This window comes from Nycticebus coucang, chromosome 12, assembly GCF_027406575.1.
Source record: "Nycticebus coucang isolate mNycCou1 chromosome 12, mNycCou1.pri, whole genome shotgun sequence".
Taxonomy (NCBI): domain Eukaryota; kingdom Metazoa; phylum Chordata; class Mammalia; order Primates; family Lorisidae; genus Nycticebus; species Nycticebus coucang.
Window position 1 is genome coordinate 55,049,937 of NC_069791.1, and position 16,449 is coordinate 55,066,385.

The 16,449-nt window shown below is 39.8% G+C and overlaps 1 pseudogene; it reads right to left on the reverse strand.

Moving 5' to 3' along the window:
* Positions 1–2,790: 2,790 nt before the first annotated feature.
* LOC128562218 (calcineurin B homologous protein 1-like) lies at positions 2,791–3,350 on the reverse strand (annotated as a pseudogene).
* Positions 3,351–16,449: the final 13,099 nt, after the last annotated feature.

A 16,449-nucleotide genomic window follows, 5' to 3' on the forward strand; every position in this document is an offset into this window, starting at 1 on the left:
CTATGCTTGGTACTTTTTGATTTTCTTTGAGTAGGTTTCTGGAAAAGAACAAAAAGCCAAAAATGCAATATGGATTGACTGTGGAATCCCTGCCAGAGAGTGGATCTCTCCTGCTTTTTGCTTGTGGTTCATAGGCAGCGTAAGTATTCATGTTCCCTAAGCCAAAGTTTTTAAAATGGGGCCAAAATGGGGCCCAAATCACCTGTTTCAGAATCCACTGAGCTGTTTACAAGTGAGACCAGTTTTTTAAGAAGAAGAGAGAGAACAGCATTGTTGGACACTGCTAATAGGATGAGTAGAATGTGGAACTTAGAAATAAGACTTAGAAAAATTGAATTGAAAGGAGATTGAGGGAAAACTGATCACATGTTACCAACAATTCTTGGTGTTTCGGCATCCAGGGGAGTAGAGGAATAGAGTAGTAGGCTGAGGAAAATGATGGGTGACAAGACTAAAACTCTTTTTTTCTTTTTTTTAAAGATGAGAGCTCCTAGGTTTGTATGCTAATGGGAATGGTTCAAGTAGAAAAGAAAAAACTATTAATGCAATTGAAAGAGAAAAAATAGAGCAATATTCTTGAAAATGTGAAAGAAGAATGAGATCTAAAACAAAAGAAGGAGTTGACCTTGGAAAAGGACAGTGAGAGAGCGGGAGACAGAGCAGAGGTAAGATCCAAGTAGTTATGAGAATTTGTGGACATTCCCTCTGCTGGGTGAGGAAACTTTTCAGGTTGGAAGCCACATTCATTTAGCTATTATCAAGTAAGGCCATATTCAAGACACTTCGGTAGGATATACTTTAAAATGTACATTATTTTATAAAAATCTAACTACTGTGCACTTAATAATATCAAGAATGAAAATTACTTCTTCATTATAAATTGAACTAACCTTTTAATGACTTTATTATGTTGGGTTTTTGTTGGATAGCATTTGAATATTTCGTTGGAGTACAGAGGTCTGAAGTTTCAGTTGATCCTCTAGATAGGTATCAGTCATGTGTGGCCTTAAGAGCATCTTAATTTGGGTCTGGTAGGAGAATACATATTCACAGCAATAAGTGGGCGTGTTGCTGAAGGCATGGGTATTCTACTACATTTTCCCATATTTCAATTGGATCTTGCTTCTCTCCAAACGATGACTTTCAAATGTCATCTGAGAGCTCAATCAATTCCACATGCAGTTCTTTTTGTTTGTTTGTTTTAATGACAAGTATTTATTGATGGATTGATGATATAATTTTAATGGAACGATAAGGCACAAATGTGGATTAAGGGAGGAAAGCCATAATTAAGGAGCCTCTGAAGTACCTTGCTTACACATCCGTATCAGATCCCTCTTCCCTTTTATACAGTTCCTACATTACATCACTTGATCACATAATCACACTAATGTTTCATAAAGAATTCTTCATTCAGGAGGAAGAGAGACCTGGCCTTACATCTATTTCCAGCAGGTGAGGGCCTGTGTATTACGGCCTCAAGCATGTAATGGTTAACTTTGTGTGTCAACTGGCCTGGGCCCTGGGGTGACATTGTCATGAGTATTTCTGTGAAGGTATTTTGGATGAGATTAACATTAACATTGGTAGACTAACTAAAAAAAAAAAAAAAGAATTCTTCATTCATTTATACTTGAACCATCCAGCCTGGCCACTGCCCTATTCCCTGTTATTCTCCATCCTTTTGCAGTGGCATTTTTTCACAATTCTCTTCCTAAAGAACTGTGTACACATCTTAGCCTTTGAAAGCAAGGAAACAAGCAAGCAAGCAATGAGTAAGAGAAAGTCAGTCAAGGGCAGATACATGGATGAATAGACTCATACAGACATACATGAGGAGGGCAACAGCTTGATTCATTAAAGCTTAAACTAAGCTGACTGGCAGAGAAGTTGCTGTGGCTTGCTCAAAGACCTGTAATGCCACTTTAGATTGAGCCCCCAGTGGAAGACCCCTTGTTTCTAAGGGATTAGCAGTGGTCTACTAGAAGTAGGAAGCTAAGATAACCAGGCAGCTAATGATAGAATACATTCAATGCTTTGGACCCGCATTAGGTGCTGACTATGGCTTCCAGCATTAACATTTTGCCAAGTGTAAATTTCACAAAGAATTTTGTGTAAAACCTCAAGACGCTGATGACAATCTTTAAATCTTTTGGACTGGGATACATTAGGCACTTCCATAACACTAATTTCTCTACTTGGAAACATGAAGGGGAAAATATTCCAGTGCATGTAACACTGAGGCATAAACCATGCTGCACAGGTGTGAATTCAGGAGGCTTTAGAGGGTGCCCACCCTCCTTGTTCAAGAACCCATGACAAAGTTTCCAAGCACATTGTTATAGCAGCCATTCTGGTACTAATGGTGTCCCCAAACTAAGCAAACCTGCAGGCATAAGGCTATCTTCTGAATAATCAACACTATACTAATAAGAGGAGCCATATAGGTACGTAAGTTGAGAATGAAAGGCCACAGACCGTGGCATGATGGCCTCTTACTTTCTCAGACTGGATGGACGTGTAGCGTTCATTAGCAAGATGATATATATAAATGGAGAACTGGTGAATGGATAATGAATAGAAATAGATGGGGTGTACCATTCCGTAATGCCCTGTTTATACATTAAAGGCTGGTTTGTGTTGACAGAACATATGTGGGGTTGTCATGCAACAGCAGTAGTATGTTAGGATAAGGGAAATGATGGGGTAGAGGCAGGGCTGGTAGACAGGAGGACTCTCAAGTTCCAGTTCTTAAATACTAGAAAGCAACGAACAATTTGGTTTCGTTCCTTAGTGAAGAAATCAGATGCTCATTTTCTGCTCCATGTCCACCTTCTCCAAAACCTTAACAAATTCTGTATGGCACTGTCCCCATCCTGATCAGCCTCCTGAATGGTCCTGTCTGCAATACTATCTCATCGGAGATAGTCACTCTAACCATCATGCGTAGCACCTTTAACAGCTCATCACGGGAGATCTTGTCATCTTTATGCAAATCATATAGTGGAAAAGCAAAGTGCAGTTTGTTGCTTCGGCTGTTGAGTGTTCTGGTCCATTCACATCTTTGCTCTTTTTGTTATCCTCAATAGGTTGGAAATGAGCCAACGTTCTCATGAATCCATGGAAGTTTACCTCCTTCTGGAAAGAAGGCATTGATGATACAGTCCCCAATGGGTTGATGGCAAGTTCTGGAATCCTCTGGAAATCTTCCCGGCTGAGAGTCCCACTCTCTCCTTTGTCCAGGCTGGTGAATCGGCTGTAGAGGCAAGTGATCTGACTGTGAAAAAAGCCCATCTCCTGATTTCCTCAAGCTCTTCATCTGGCAGTAACGTGGAGGCCGGAGACCCCATCGCTGAGCCAGGAGCGCCTTCAGGGACAGCGGCAGTGCCAGAAGCCAGGGCGGCTGGAGAGTGGGTAAGGAGGAGAAAGGAAGGGATGGGGTCAAGAAGGGAGAGGGCAGTGTGTTCCTCCATATGCAGTTCTTTAGGTGCCATGGTGATATCAACAAGGTAAGACTGAAATGCTAATTTGAGCATGATATGATTCTCAAGTGAATCTTTTATTGTATTCACTCTCCAATTATTAATAATAGATATATAACAGCTGCATATTCTTCAAATGATTTGTATGTATTATCCTGCTTATCAGTGACCTTTGCTAAGTGGGAAAAATGTTCATCTGAAATCCCCTTTTGAACAAGAAATTTTTTGAAAAAATATAGTTTTGTTTTGTTTGAGAGAGTCTCACTCAGTACCCCTGGGTAGAGTACCATAGCATCACAGCTCACAGCAACCTCAAATTCTTGTCTCAGCCTCTTGAGTAGCTGGGACTACAGACACCTACCACAACAACTGGCTAGTTTTTCTATTTTTAATAGATGTAGGTCTCACTTTTCTCAGTCTGTTCTCAAACTCCTACACTCAGGTGATCCACTCACCTGGGCCTCCCAGAGTGCTAGATTACAGCCATGGCCACTGCATCTGGCCTAAAGATAGTTTTATTTTTTTTAAATGTTTGCACATTTTTTTCACGTATCAGATTAGACTTAGTTTTACCTTGCAAAAAAAATTCATGTCATTTTGATTTGACATACTACCACAGAGAAATGCTGCATTCCTATAGAAATCTTTCAATAATTCACATTGATGATTATATTCTTCATAAAATGTAACTATCTTTTGTCAAAAAGATAAAATTTTGGCTAACATCAGCCCCTGTGATAGCTAACACACCTTAGAATGATATGGCAAATCCATACTTAATACCTCATCTTCAACTTTAGCATGTTATGAAACTGATCATGATGTGTTACATTTGCTAACAATACTTACAACGTGTTGGTAAGTGTGACTTAAAATAGCAGTGTTGGTACAGAGACATTGCTGATGGAAGATACAATGAGAAGAAATGAGAGCATCTGGGTCTGTTAATACATTTTTTAATCTGTGCAATAAACCCTTCACATTTTCCTGTCATGGAAGGTGCACGATTCGTACATACATTCACTAAATTTACAAAATTCAGTCCAACTTCATGACATTTATCTTGAAAGTTGTCAAAGATCTCTATTCCCATGTTCTGTTCACCAAGAGTGCCCAAAGCAAGCAAAGATTTTCTTCTGTTATGACCCGAAAGAGGTATAAAACCTATGCCAAGCCATAGTATCAGTTGATTCACCAAAAGAGATTGAAGAATATACATCTTATTGAAGTATTGCGTGACATTGTTCTGTTATTGAAAACGACTTCATGCTGCCAATCATTTATGGTTCTCTTCAAAGGAAGCAGTTGCTTGTATTTTGCTGTGTCATTGGGGTTTAAGTATCCTACAACTTCAAGGATTGATTCTTTCACAATTCCTATATCACTGAATGGCTTCCCTTTTTCCTCAAGTATGTAAGGTACTTTGTAAGCTGCTTCAGTGGCATTATTTCCAGGTCTTATTGCTGCTTGAAAGAATTGTCATTGCTTTTGCTTTTTATCTTTTAATTTCTGCAATACAACCTTTTGTGCTTCTCCCTCTAATTTAAAATATTTTTGGTTCTTATGAGTGTGATAACGCTGATGTGTGCTAGATTTCTTTAATGTTGGGTGGCACCTGTGGCTCAAAGGGGTAGGGCGCCGGCCTCAAAACCAGCCTCAGCCAAAAACTGCAAAAAAAAAAAAAAAAAAAAAAATAGATTTCTTTAATGTTGATATTGCAGTATCACAAAGCAAGCAAATCATCTGCTCTTTAGCAGAAACAATATAATGTTCCGATTCCCCATCTTCATTAAAAAGTCTGTTTTCTTCTTTCAGGGCTCTCTTGGTATTCTTTGATAAGATAACTGGTGAAGCAGACAGAATTAGAAAATGCTGTAACATTGTGCAACTATTCACAAATTCCACTTCAAATAGAAACACAGTGCAACGTTTTCCAAAGCTGATAACAGACTAGCGTATTCAACCCCCATAAACTCTTGCCAACCAACCTAGTGTAATAGTAGCATCAGTCAGGCAGAGAAAATTAGAACTCAATCATGAACATAGCAGCCATATATTTAGCCCTTATGGCTTACAAATATTCTAATTGTGTTGGGCAATTTGGGAGGATTTTTTTTAACCTTAGTTTATCCTTTGGTATTATAAATACATACATTTAAAAAATAAAATAAAAATAGAAAAGACAAAAAAATTATATTAGTAAACATAAAAGGATTTCTTCTGCAAAGTTTGGATTCACTCCGAAGGCCACACTTATTGACCTGGAAGCCTACATGTGACCTTAGGTCACAGGTTCCCCACTCGTGATCTGTGTAATCAAAGGAAATTTCCTCAGTAAAAGGGAAAGCAAAATTAACAGCTGAAAATGAGAATGGAGAAGGATATCTTAGAAATGGGAGGAAAAACCTTCAAATGCCCACCTAGGAGACCTGTTGTGTGTGTGTCTTAGAGGAGGAATCAGGGTTGGGTGGCAGCACCACAGGCTGGCTTGTGGTGAGAGACCATGCATTTAAGCAGTAAGGTCCTAGGTATTTGAGATAAACTTGGAAGTGAGTCATAATGGAATTAGTCCTGATGATCTTTTATGGAAAGATACGTAACTAGTTCTAAATATACTTCGTGGGATCAGTTTCTTAAGTACTATGTAGTTGTAAAGCAAGACATGGCATGGGGACATGTGGTCTTACTAGGTAGGCATACATTCATGTGGACTCACCTTGAATCCCACTGAGAGCAGTGTCACAAGCAGAGAAAGGTGATCTTACAAGGTTTGATGCATAATTGTAACAAGCAGTATAGAAGCACTAGAACTTAAGAAAGAAAGTGCAGAAGTCACCACGGATTTGGTGATGGTAAAAGGATTTAAGATGGCAACGACTGGTTGGCTGATTACATGAACCAGGGGTCTTCTTGCTTGCATTTGTGATTAGACTTATCTGTGCAAGACCTCCCAGGGTCTGTGAACTCTCGGAAATTACACGCTCATTTTTGTTTGTACATGTCTGGAATCTTATTAGTGACGACAGGATCGCCAAGTAATCATGTCAAAATCTCAGAAGGAGATGACAATGGCACAGTTAAAAGCCTAAATTCTTTAATTAAAGACAAATTCTAATTCAATTAATCTACCTTGCGTAAGTCACTGCATCGCTTTACATAGTTATCTTCTTATTTGTAAAATGTAATACCTATATCATATGATGCTATGAGGATGTAATAAAATATTAATTAGTGCCTGGCATAGAATTAATGCTCTGTGAACTTCCAGCTTCAAAAGAAAGAGGGTGACCAAGAAGGGTAACCATAACATTAGACAGATCATGAACATTCATTAAAAGTAAGTCCCTAAAATACTCAAGAATCGTAGAAAAAACAATGCTTCCTCCACCATCAAGAATCCTTACAGCTAATTTCAACATTCAACCACATCAGAATAACTGCACTCGATTTTTCCACCATAAACTAAAATATATACATGAGGGAGTACTGGGCAAAAGGCAAGAAGAATGGTGATATTTTGGAAAAGGGAAACAAATGAGTGAGCCCTATTATTGCCCTGGCTTTTTGCCTGGAGGTACTTTCCAGAAGCTATGCAGAGAGATGGAACCCAAGCAGAGTCTGGTGTTCTCACTCAGGCAGAGACTGTGGTGTCATGAGGGTGAGTTGACTGAAAGTCAGGAGTAAAAGTACTAGAGAAAAAGGAGGTACATAGAAAAAAGTGCCAGAAATCTGTATGTCCCTTCCTTGTATCTGTGGCTGAACACTAAACTGCTCAAGAGTAGGGTAAACTATGTCACTCGATGAGGCTGAGTTGGTTTAATATTCAAAAATCAGTCAATGCAGATCATTTAATTAGGAGAATCATAGGAGAGTCTCAATCTATTCAGAAAAGCTATTTGACAAAATTCAACAGCTTTTCAGCACACTAGGAGTAGAAGGAATTGCTTCAATCTGATAAATGACAGCTATGAAAAAACCTACAGCAAACATCATACTTAATTTAATGTTCCCTAAGTTCGGGAACAAGGCAAGGGTATGCACTCTTATCATCTCTGTTCAACACAGCATTAGAGGGTCTCACCAGTCTAATGAGGCAATACAAATAAAATAAAGATTGGAAAAATGAAACTGTTCTGGTAGTAGACAGAACAATTATGTATATAGAAAGTCCTCAGGAATCAACAGAAAAGTAACTAGAATTATTAAGTGAATTTAGCAAGGTTGAAGGATACCAGTTGAACATACAAAAATAAGTGGCATCTCCACCATTCACAGTAACATCAGAAAAGATAAGATACTTAGGTTAATGCAACAAATATGCTATATATAAAAACCTGTACGTGGAAAATTACAAACATTGCTGAGATAAATTAAAGAAGACCTAATTAAATGGAAGAATATACTATGACTATGGTTTGGAAGACTCTCAATACTGTTATGATATCAATTCTCCCCAAATTTATCTTAAAATTCAACATAATCTTAATCAAAGTACCAGAAGGTTTAGTTACACCAATTAGTTGTAAGATAAAATGGATTCTAAAACATATATAAAAATACAAAGGACCCAGACTATCTAAAAGAAGTTTCCACCAGGCTTGGTGGCTTGCACCTCTAGTCCCAGCTAGAAACAGGAGGATCACTCAAGCCCAGGAGTTTAAGACCAGCCTAGGCAACACAGAAAAATCCCACCAGAAAAAAAAAAAAAAAGATGTTTTAAAAATGATTAAATTGTAGAACTTACACTGCTTCATTTTATGTCTTATAAAGCTACAATAACAAAGATCGTGTGATATTGATGTAAGGAGAGACATATAGATCCATAGGACAGAATAGAGAGTCTAGAACTAGACTTGCACACATGTAGTCAATTAATTTTCAACAAAGGTGCCCAGGAAATTTCATGAGGAAAGACAATCATGTCAATAAATGGACTTAGGACAACTAGATATCCATAAACATCCACATTTATCTCACATTTTACACAAAAATTACTCAAAATAGATCACAGACCTAAATGTATTATAAAAGCTGAAGTTATGTGACTTTTAGGAGGAAAAAAAACACAGTAGGAAATCGTAATAATTTAGAATACAAATACACAGAACATACAAAAGAGTTAAGACATTGGATTTTAACCCAATAAAAAATGGGCAAAAGACGTAGTTGATTTGAATAGATGATCCTAAAAGAACACATACCATATGATTCCACTGTTCTTTTTCTTTGACACAGCATCTCACTCTGTCACTCTCGGTAGAGTGCCATGGCATCATAGGTCACAGCAACCTCCAACTCATGGCCTCAAGTGATCCTCTTGCCTCAGCCTAGAACAGCTGAAGCAGCTGGAACTACAGGCACCCACCACAATGGTTAGCTATTTTTAGTAGAGATGGAGTCTTACTCTTGCTCAGGCTGGTCTTGAACTCCTGAGCTCAAGGCTGGTGGATTACCTGATCATATTTGTCTGAAATTCTAGAGCAAGCACACACAGATCAGTGGTTTCCTGGTGCCAGAGATGAGGGCAAAGAAGCATGAAGGAATTTGGGGGTTCTGTATCTTGATTTTGGTAGTGGTTACATGAGTGTCTAATTTAGTCAAAACTTGGGCAGCATCTGTGGCTCAAAGGAATAGGGTGCCAGCCCCATGTGCTGGAGATAGTGGGGTCAAACCCAGCACTGGCCAAAAACTGCAAAAAAAAAAAAAAAAAAAAAAAAGAAGGAAGGAAGGAAAAAAGAAAGAAAGAATTTAGTCAAAACTCATAGATTGGTACACTTAAAATGGTTACATTTTATTATATGTAAGTTATACCTAAATTAAATTTATTTTTAAAATATCTTGTTGAAGAGTTAATAATGAATTACATTGAGCTGACTGAAGTTTAGATATTTTAGTATTTTTCAAGAGCTTGGCCTGAGAAGGTTTCTCTGAGTTATCCTTGAAAGGAAGAATATATTTAGTATGAAGGACTGACAGAACCTGCTTCTTAGTAGGACTATTTGAGCATTAAGCAGTTACTATGCCTCAATCAATTGTGCAATATGTCAGAGACCAAGGAGGATTTCTTGCCCTCAAGGTCATGTCCTAATTGTGGAGACAAAGAAATGAACAGGTTACAATGCAGTATGACAAACACTTTAATGGGAGGGGCAGAAGTGTATTAGGAGTAGAGAAGAATGGCCCCTGTTCACACCTTGGGGTGAGGGAGGAAGTCTCAGGGGAAGTAACAGGGTAACAAGATGGATCCTTAAAGATGAGTAGAAGATGTGAATCTGGGCGTGCCTTCTAGACATGAAGGCCCTAGCCGTGCAAGTGAGTGCATAGCATGCCCAGAAAAACAGAACTGAGGTCAGTAGAGCTACAGGGTCAGGTACAAGGACGTGAGTGGCAGAAGATGAGGCCAGAGAATTTGGCAGGAGTCAGGTCTTGAAGCCCTTTGTTTGTGGACCCTACCAGCTTTCTCCCAAACTGCTAATATTCCCTCTTTTCTCACTAACAGAGCTCCCTTCTACACAGCAAGGTGGCTGACGAGGAGCCCACCCCTCCAGGGAATTGGCCTGTGACCCAGTTCTAGACAGGGTCTAGATGTGAGGGGACACCTGCTGGAGGTTTCCCGGAAGTGGTTTCCTCTCTGGTAAAGGAAGGCTATAGAAAGACTGTTTTCTCTTCATCTTCTAGACATCAGGTGTCTAGATGAGTCACTGCTATATCCATCCTGTTACAGCCCGAATGATAAAGCCAACACTATAGATGTCATAGCAGAGAGAAAAAAGAAAAAAAAAAACCTGGAATCTGGTGACATCATTGAGCTGCTGAATAAATAAGACATGAAACCTTCTTATCATGGAACTTCCTGTTAGAAAATTCAATAACTTTTCTCATTGTTAAGTTAGCCTATTCATTAAATCTCATTAAAGAACTCCTCATTAAAATTTTAAATAGACTTGAAAAATATTATGGAGAAATGATTTATGATATTATCATAAATGATAACATTTATAAATGATATATTATTTATAAATAATATAAATAAATGATAATATGTAAATAAAAATAATATATAATAAATGATGATATTATAAAATATATTAAAATTTTAAACAGACTTGAAAAATATTATGGAGAAATGATAATATTTGGAGAAATGATTTAGGTGTAGGGCCCTGTGTCGGTTAGAACTGTTTCTGATTATAAAAGTGAAAAATATGACCCAAATGGCTTAACCTAAAACAGGGTACTTAACTGGCTATTAACACGTAGCATTTTGAGAGTAAGTCTGGAGCTTCAGGGAAGGAGTCATCCAGCACTTGAGCTTTATGATTAGGACCTGTGCTTTCTCCTCTTGTCTCCGTTCCTCCAGGCCTCAGTGCTGACTCTGCTGTCCATCCGGCCTCTCTTTTGTGTCCCAAGATAGCTGTCAGCAACTCTTGAGGCTCCGTGCCTCATGTCTGGTAGGAAAGTCCACTTCTCTAATGGTTCAGATAAAGGTTTCAGGATTGAGTCTTAGTGACTCTGATTGACCTGATTTGGATTCTTTTTTACTCATCTCTGACCCAAACACTGCAGCCAGGAAGATGGAAGATGCTGACTGAACTAAAGAAATTATGTCCCTTTTCTGGAGATGGAATGGGGTCAGGCTCATCCAAACTATGAGGTTGGAATTGTCAGAACACTATTCATTTAAAAGCACCACGTGCTAGGAACTTGATCTACAAAGGCCCAGAATGGCAGGTGGTTGGAGATAATATTTATAAATGATATATTTATAAATATATCATTATAAATGGCAGGTTTAGGATGGCTCCCAATTCTCTCTCCTGAGTCCGTCTGAGAAAGAAATACACAAATAGAACAGTTTCAGAGGGTCTCTTAAGAGATACAGTGAGATGTAGCTACCAACACAGCTGGTTAAACATTTAATTTTTAGCTGGTCATTGGTTATCTTACCCTGAAAACAGTTTCAATGAAGCAGTGGGGACAGATTGCAGTAGTGAAGGAGTGAATGGGGTGAGCCAGTCATGTTAGAGCCAGGTGGACTTCTTTGAGGAAATCTGTGACTGGAGGACAAGAGAGAGCTATAGGTCACAGTCAAGAGGTCCGGGTGGTCGAGGAAATTTTTCTTTTAGTGTAGGAGAGATTTGTGCATGTTTAAATGCTAAGGATGATAAGTGAAAAAAAAAATATGAGAGCGAACAGGTGGAAGATATGAGAGAGAAATGAGATACTTAATAGAACAAAGTCCCTATTAGTAATAAGAATAACTAATCTTAAAGAAGAGGAGGGGACCCTTTCACTGTGACGGAGTGGAAAGAGGCAAGGACTGATGGTGGGGGGTATTACTGCATGGGTAATGGAGAATGAATTCAGAAAACTGAAGGAGACTCCATCTGAAGGTTTCCATTAATAGTTTCTCAGGGAAACAGATGTCATCTACTGATGAGCACCATGGTCGTGAAAGTTTGAAGCTAGTTCCAAGGAGGAATAGAAGAGAGAGTGGATTAGGAAAACCCATGGAACCTTCCTACTTGACCTCACGCAGTCTGGAAGGTATGTAGTCCATTATCATAAAGACCCAGTCTTACTCATAGCTGGCCACATATCAATTAGAATCTGCAGGGTGGGATTTAGGTCAACAACGGGCCACCTTCACAGCAGTGGTCCTATAAGATGGTAGTGGGGCTGGAAAATTCCCATTGCCTAGTGGTGTCATAGTGCAAAACACTGCTCACATGTTTGTGGTGACGCTGGTGTAAAACAGCTATGGTGTCGCCCGTCGTGTAGAAGCAGAGCAGTACAATCACGTGCAGTGTGTCACGCTTCGTCATGATCATTAATGGCCGTGTTACTGACGTCTCTATTTACTACACTCTTTATTAATAGAGAGTGTACTCCTTCTACGTTTCATTTTAAAATCAACAGTCTCAGGCAGGTCCTTCAGGAGGTATCCCAGAAAAAGGTATTGTCATCACAGGAGTAACTTGGACATCCATGAATGTTAACTACTCTGAAGACCTTGCGGTGGGACGAGATGTGGAGGGGGAAGGCAGTGATATTGTCTGATCCTGACCCTTTGGAGGCCTAGGCTACAAAGTTTAAAAAGTAAAAAATATTAAAATAGATAAAAGCGTATAGAATAAAGATATAAAGAAAGAAAAAAAATATATATATATATATTTTTATAGAGACAGAGTCTCACTTTACCACCCTCGCGTCACACAGCTCACAGCAACCTCCAACTCCTGGGTTTAGGCGATTCTCCTGCCTCAGCCTCCCGAGTAGCTGGGACTACAGGTGCCCGCCACAACGCCCGGCTATTTTTTTGTTGCAGTTTGGCCAGGGCCGGGTTTGAACCCGCCACCCTTGGTATATGGAGCCGGCACCCTGCTCACTGAGCCACAGGTGCGGCCCAAGAAAGAAAATATTTTTATAGAGCTATACAATGCATGTTTTAAGCCAAGTGTTATTATAAAAAGTTATTAAGTTAAAAAATAAATGTTTATAGCCGGGCATTGTGGTGGGCGCCTGTGGTCCCAGCTACTCAGGAGGCTGAGGCAAGAGAACAGCCCAAGCCTAAGAGCTGGAGGTTGCTGTGAGCTGTGACACCAAGGCACTCTACTGAAGGTGACAAAGTGAGACTCTGTCTCTAAAAAAAAAAAAAATGAAATAAATAAATAAATGTTTATAAAATAAAAAAGTTACAGTAAGCTAATTTACGATTAAAGAGATAAAGGTTTTGTAAATTTAAAATATTTTTGTAAATAAGTTTTATAAACTTACCAACCTATAAATTTAGTACAGCCTAACCGTACAGTGTCTACAGCAGTGTGGCTACAGCAGTGTGGCTCGGTGCCTGTAGTTCAAGTGGCTAAGGTGCCAGCCACACACACCAGAGCTGGCAGGTTCGAATCCAACCTGGGCCTGGCAAACAACAATGACAACTACAAACAAAAAGTAGCCGGGCATTATAGCGGGCACCAGTAGTTCCAGCTACTTGGGAGGCTGAGGCAAGAAAATTGCTTAACCCCAGGAGTTGGAGGTTTCTGTGAACTGTGATGCCATGGCACTCTACTCAGGGTGACAGCTTGAGGCTGTCTAAAAAAAAAAAAGTCTACAGCAGTGTATAGTAATGTCCTAGGCCTTCACATTCACTCCCAGATGACTTACTGACTCACCCAGAGCAACGTCCAGTCCTGTAAGTTCCATCCATGGTAAGTACCCTACACAAGTGGGCCATCTTTTCTTTCTTATACCATATTTTTACTGTACCTTTTCTATGTTTAGATATGTTTAGACACACAAATACTCACCACTGCCTGGATGTGTAGTAGGCTATTGCCTCCAGGGTTGTGTAAGTACACTTCCTGATGTTCTCACGACAATAAAATCACCTAATGGCACACTTCTCAGCAAGTATCCCCATAATTAAGTGTGCGTGAATTTATTTCTTAACTGTTGTTCATGAATCACCTTCTCTCTAAGGTGATACTTCTAAGTGAATCACCTTCCAATCAACTTAGACTCCACCTCCCATAGAACCCAACTTCCCTCTTGCTACCGTTGATCACCTGTCATAGTAATCAAGAAAATGTGTTGTTTTAGAATAGAACCCCTCTCCACCAGAGATGAGAGTGGGAGGAATGAAGGATTGAAAAGGGCACATAGAAGGATCTTAAGACAGCATCAAAGGCCCAGTTGAGATCAGAAACCAAGAGTTTGAACAAATGCCAATTTATGTGCTTGGGTGATTTTTTTTCCAAAATCCAGCATCTCAGGTGTTGAATAGGAAAGGAGGTTGACAGCATTAGTTTACAAAAAAAATATTAAAATTATATGTATATCTATAAGGTACAAAATATATTAGAGCATCAAAACAGAGATTATAATTTCTACCTAAAAATCCATACAACAGAAGTATTTCCATCTCCATGGAGCCGCCTCCATGGCTCGGCGCCTGTAGCTCAAGCAGCTAAAGCACCAGCCACATACACCAGAGCTGGTGGGTTCGAATCCAGCCTGGGCCTGGCAAACGACAATGACAACTACAACCAAAAATTAGCCAGGCATTGTGGTGGGCACCTGTAGTCCCAGCTACTTGCGGGGCCGAGGCAAAAGGATCGCTTGAGCCCAGGAGTTTGAGGTTGCTGTGAGCTGTGATGCCACAGCACTCTACCCAGGATGATAGCTTGAGGCTCTGTCTCAAAAAAAAGAGTACACCTCCATGATGGCATTGAGCTTTGAGGCCTCAATTGCCTAATTTTCTCTGTACTGCAGCATACCCAGAAATGTTTTCAGAGGTAAATTTTGCCCCTGCTGTTAAGTATTCCCTTATCCCTGTAACTTATCAAATCTCAGTCACGAGAAATAATATCCCTGAAAGATTCTTACTGTCAAACACCATCACGAGAGCTCTAGCCACATGTGGCTATTTACATTTAAATGAATTCAAATAAAAGCTGAACTCCAGTTCTTGGGTCCATTGGCCGCATGTGGAGAGTTGAATAGCCACATGAAGCTGGTGGTCACCATATTGGACAGTGAAGATATGGAACATTTTCACCATCACAGAAAGTTCTGCAGATGCTGCTGCTTTAGAGCGTCTACCTCTGAGTCAGTCCAGACCCTGAGGGAGCTCTGTGTAAGGGCAGCTTGGTTTGGGTCTCTCACAGCATCGTTTTTATGCTTTTAGCTGACAGTGAGGACCTTTGTGAGAGAAAGCCCTTCACCTTCGAGATTATAGAGACAGAGGTGGACCAGGACAGCAAACACAGGCCCTGACTCCTCGTTCACTGTTTTCCCTCTATGCCACCCTGCAAATCACTCCTACTTTGCTTTCATAAATTTGGACTCAGAGTCCGCTGTCAATGACTTTGAGATTTTCTCCTTAAACACCACATTCCGAGAAACACATTAATTAGAGTAGGAGGGAAGAGTGGGTTATTGAGAACTTTCCAATTTTGAGGGGGATATGTGACAAATAAGGAAGATGGTCCATTCTGTCTTTCTTGATTTTGCAGGCTCAGGAGACATCACCTCTTTATTTGGGTTAGTTTGGGTTCTCTTGTGCCTGAGGACGACAGGATGAACAGTTTGACATCCTGGGGGCTTTTTGAGCTACAGCAATTCTGTGATTCATTTCCCCAACAGTTAGCTTGGAGGACATTGTCAAGAGTCCAAATCTTATTGAAAGTGCATCGAGAGAAATGCAACTGGAAGTCAGAAATGTACGTATAAAGAACAGCAATGTAAATATTTTATAGACTGCAGCACGACAAGAATTAAATACTTTTACTAGGACAAATGAATTCTACCTTCAAAGCTACTGCAAAGATACTTGTGTATCAGGCACAATAATTTTGCAAATAACTGAATACATGTGGTTCCCAAAAGATCTGAATTTCTCCAAAATCTTAGTACCTTCTCAGCTCTGTGGAGAATAGGCTTACCTATTATCCTTAGGAGGACTCTTTTTCCCTTGGCAGCTTAATAGATTATACAGCTCATCTATTTAAGTAATTAATTGATTGAGCTATAAGCGTTTGTTCCTCCTGGGCTGTTAACCCTCCACCCTGCCTTTTCTTCCTGTGCAATGTCCAGTACATCTTCAACTTAGAGTGATGACCCATTTGACAATGACCTGGTCCCAAGGGTCCCCTCATTAGCGCTCTCCTCAGTGGCCACTTACCCCTTAGAGTTCATGTTTCAGCCCTCCTTGCAAACAATGGCCCATAGTGCTCTCAGATCACAGACGTCAGAAGTCTCTTGGAGACCAGGACTACCAGGAGGCTAAGGCAGACCACCCTACCTGGACTTGGAGTCCTCACTCCCTGTGCCCTCTGTTCCCTGGCCTTCCCCGTCTTTCCGTGTTCTTGTCCACTTACCCTATTTTCACTTCCAAATTTTTAATCATGTCTAAAAAGACCTTGTATCTAATCCCTCATCCTCAGAGAACACCCTTGTCTTCTACTTT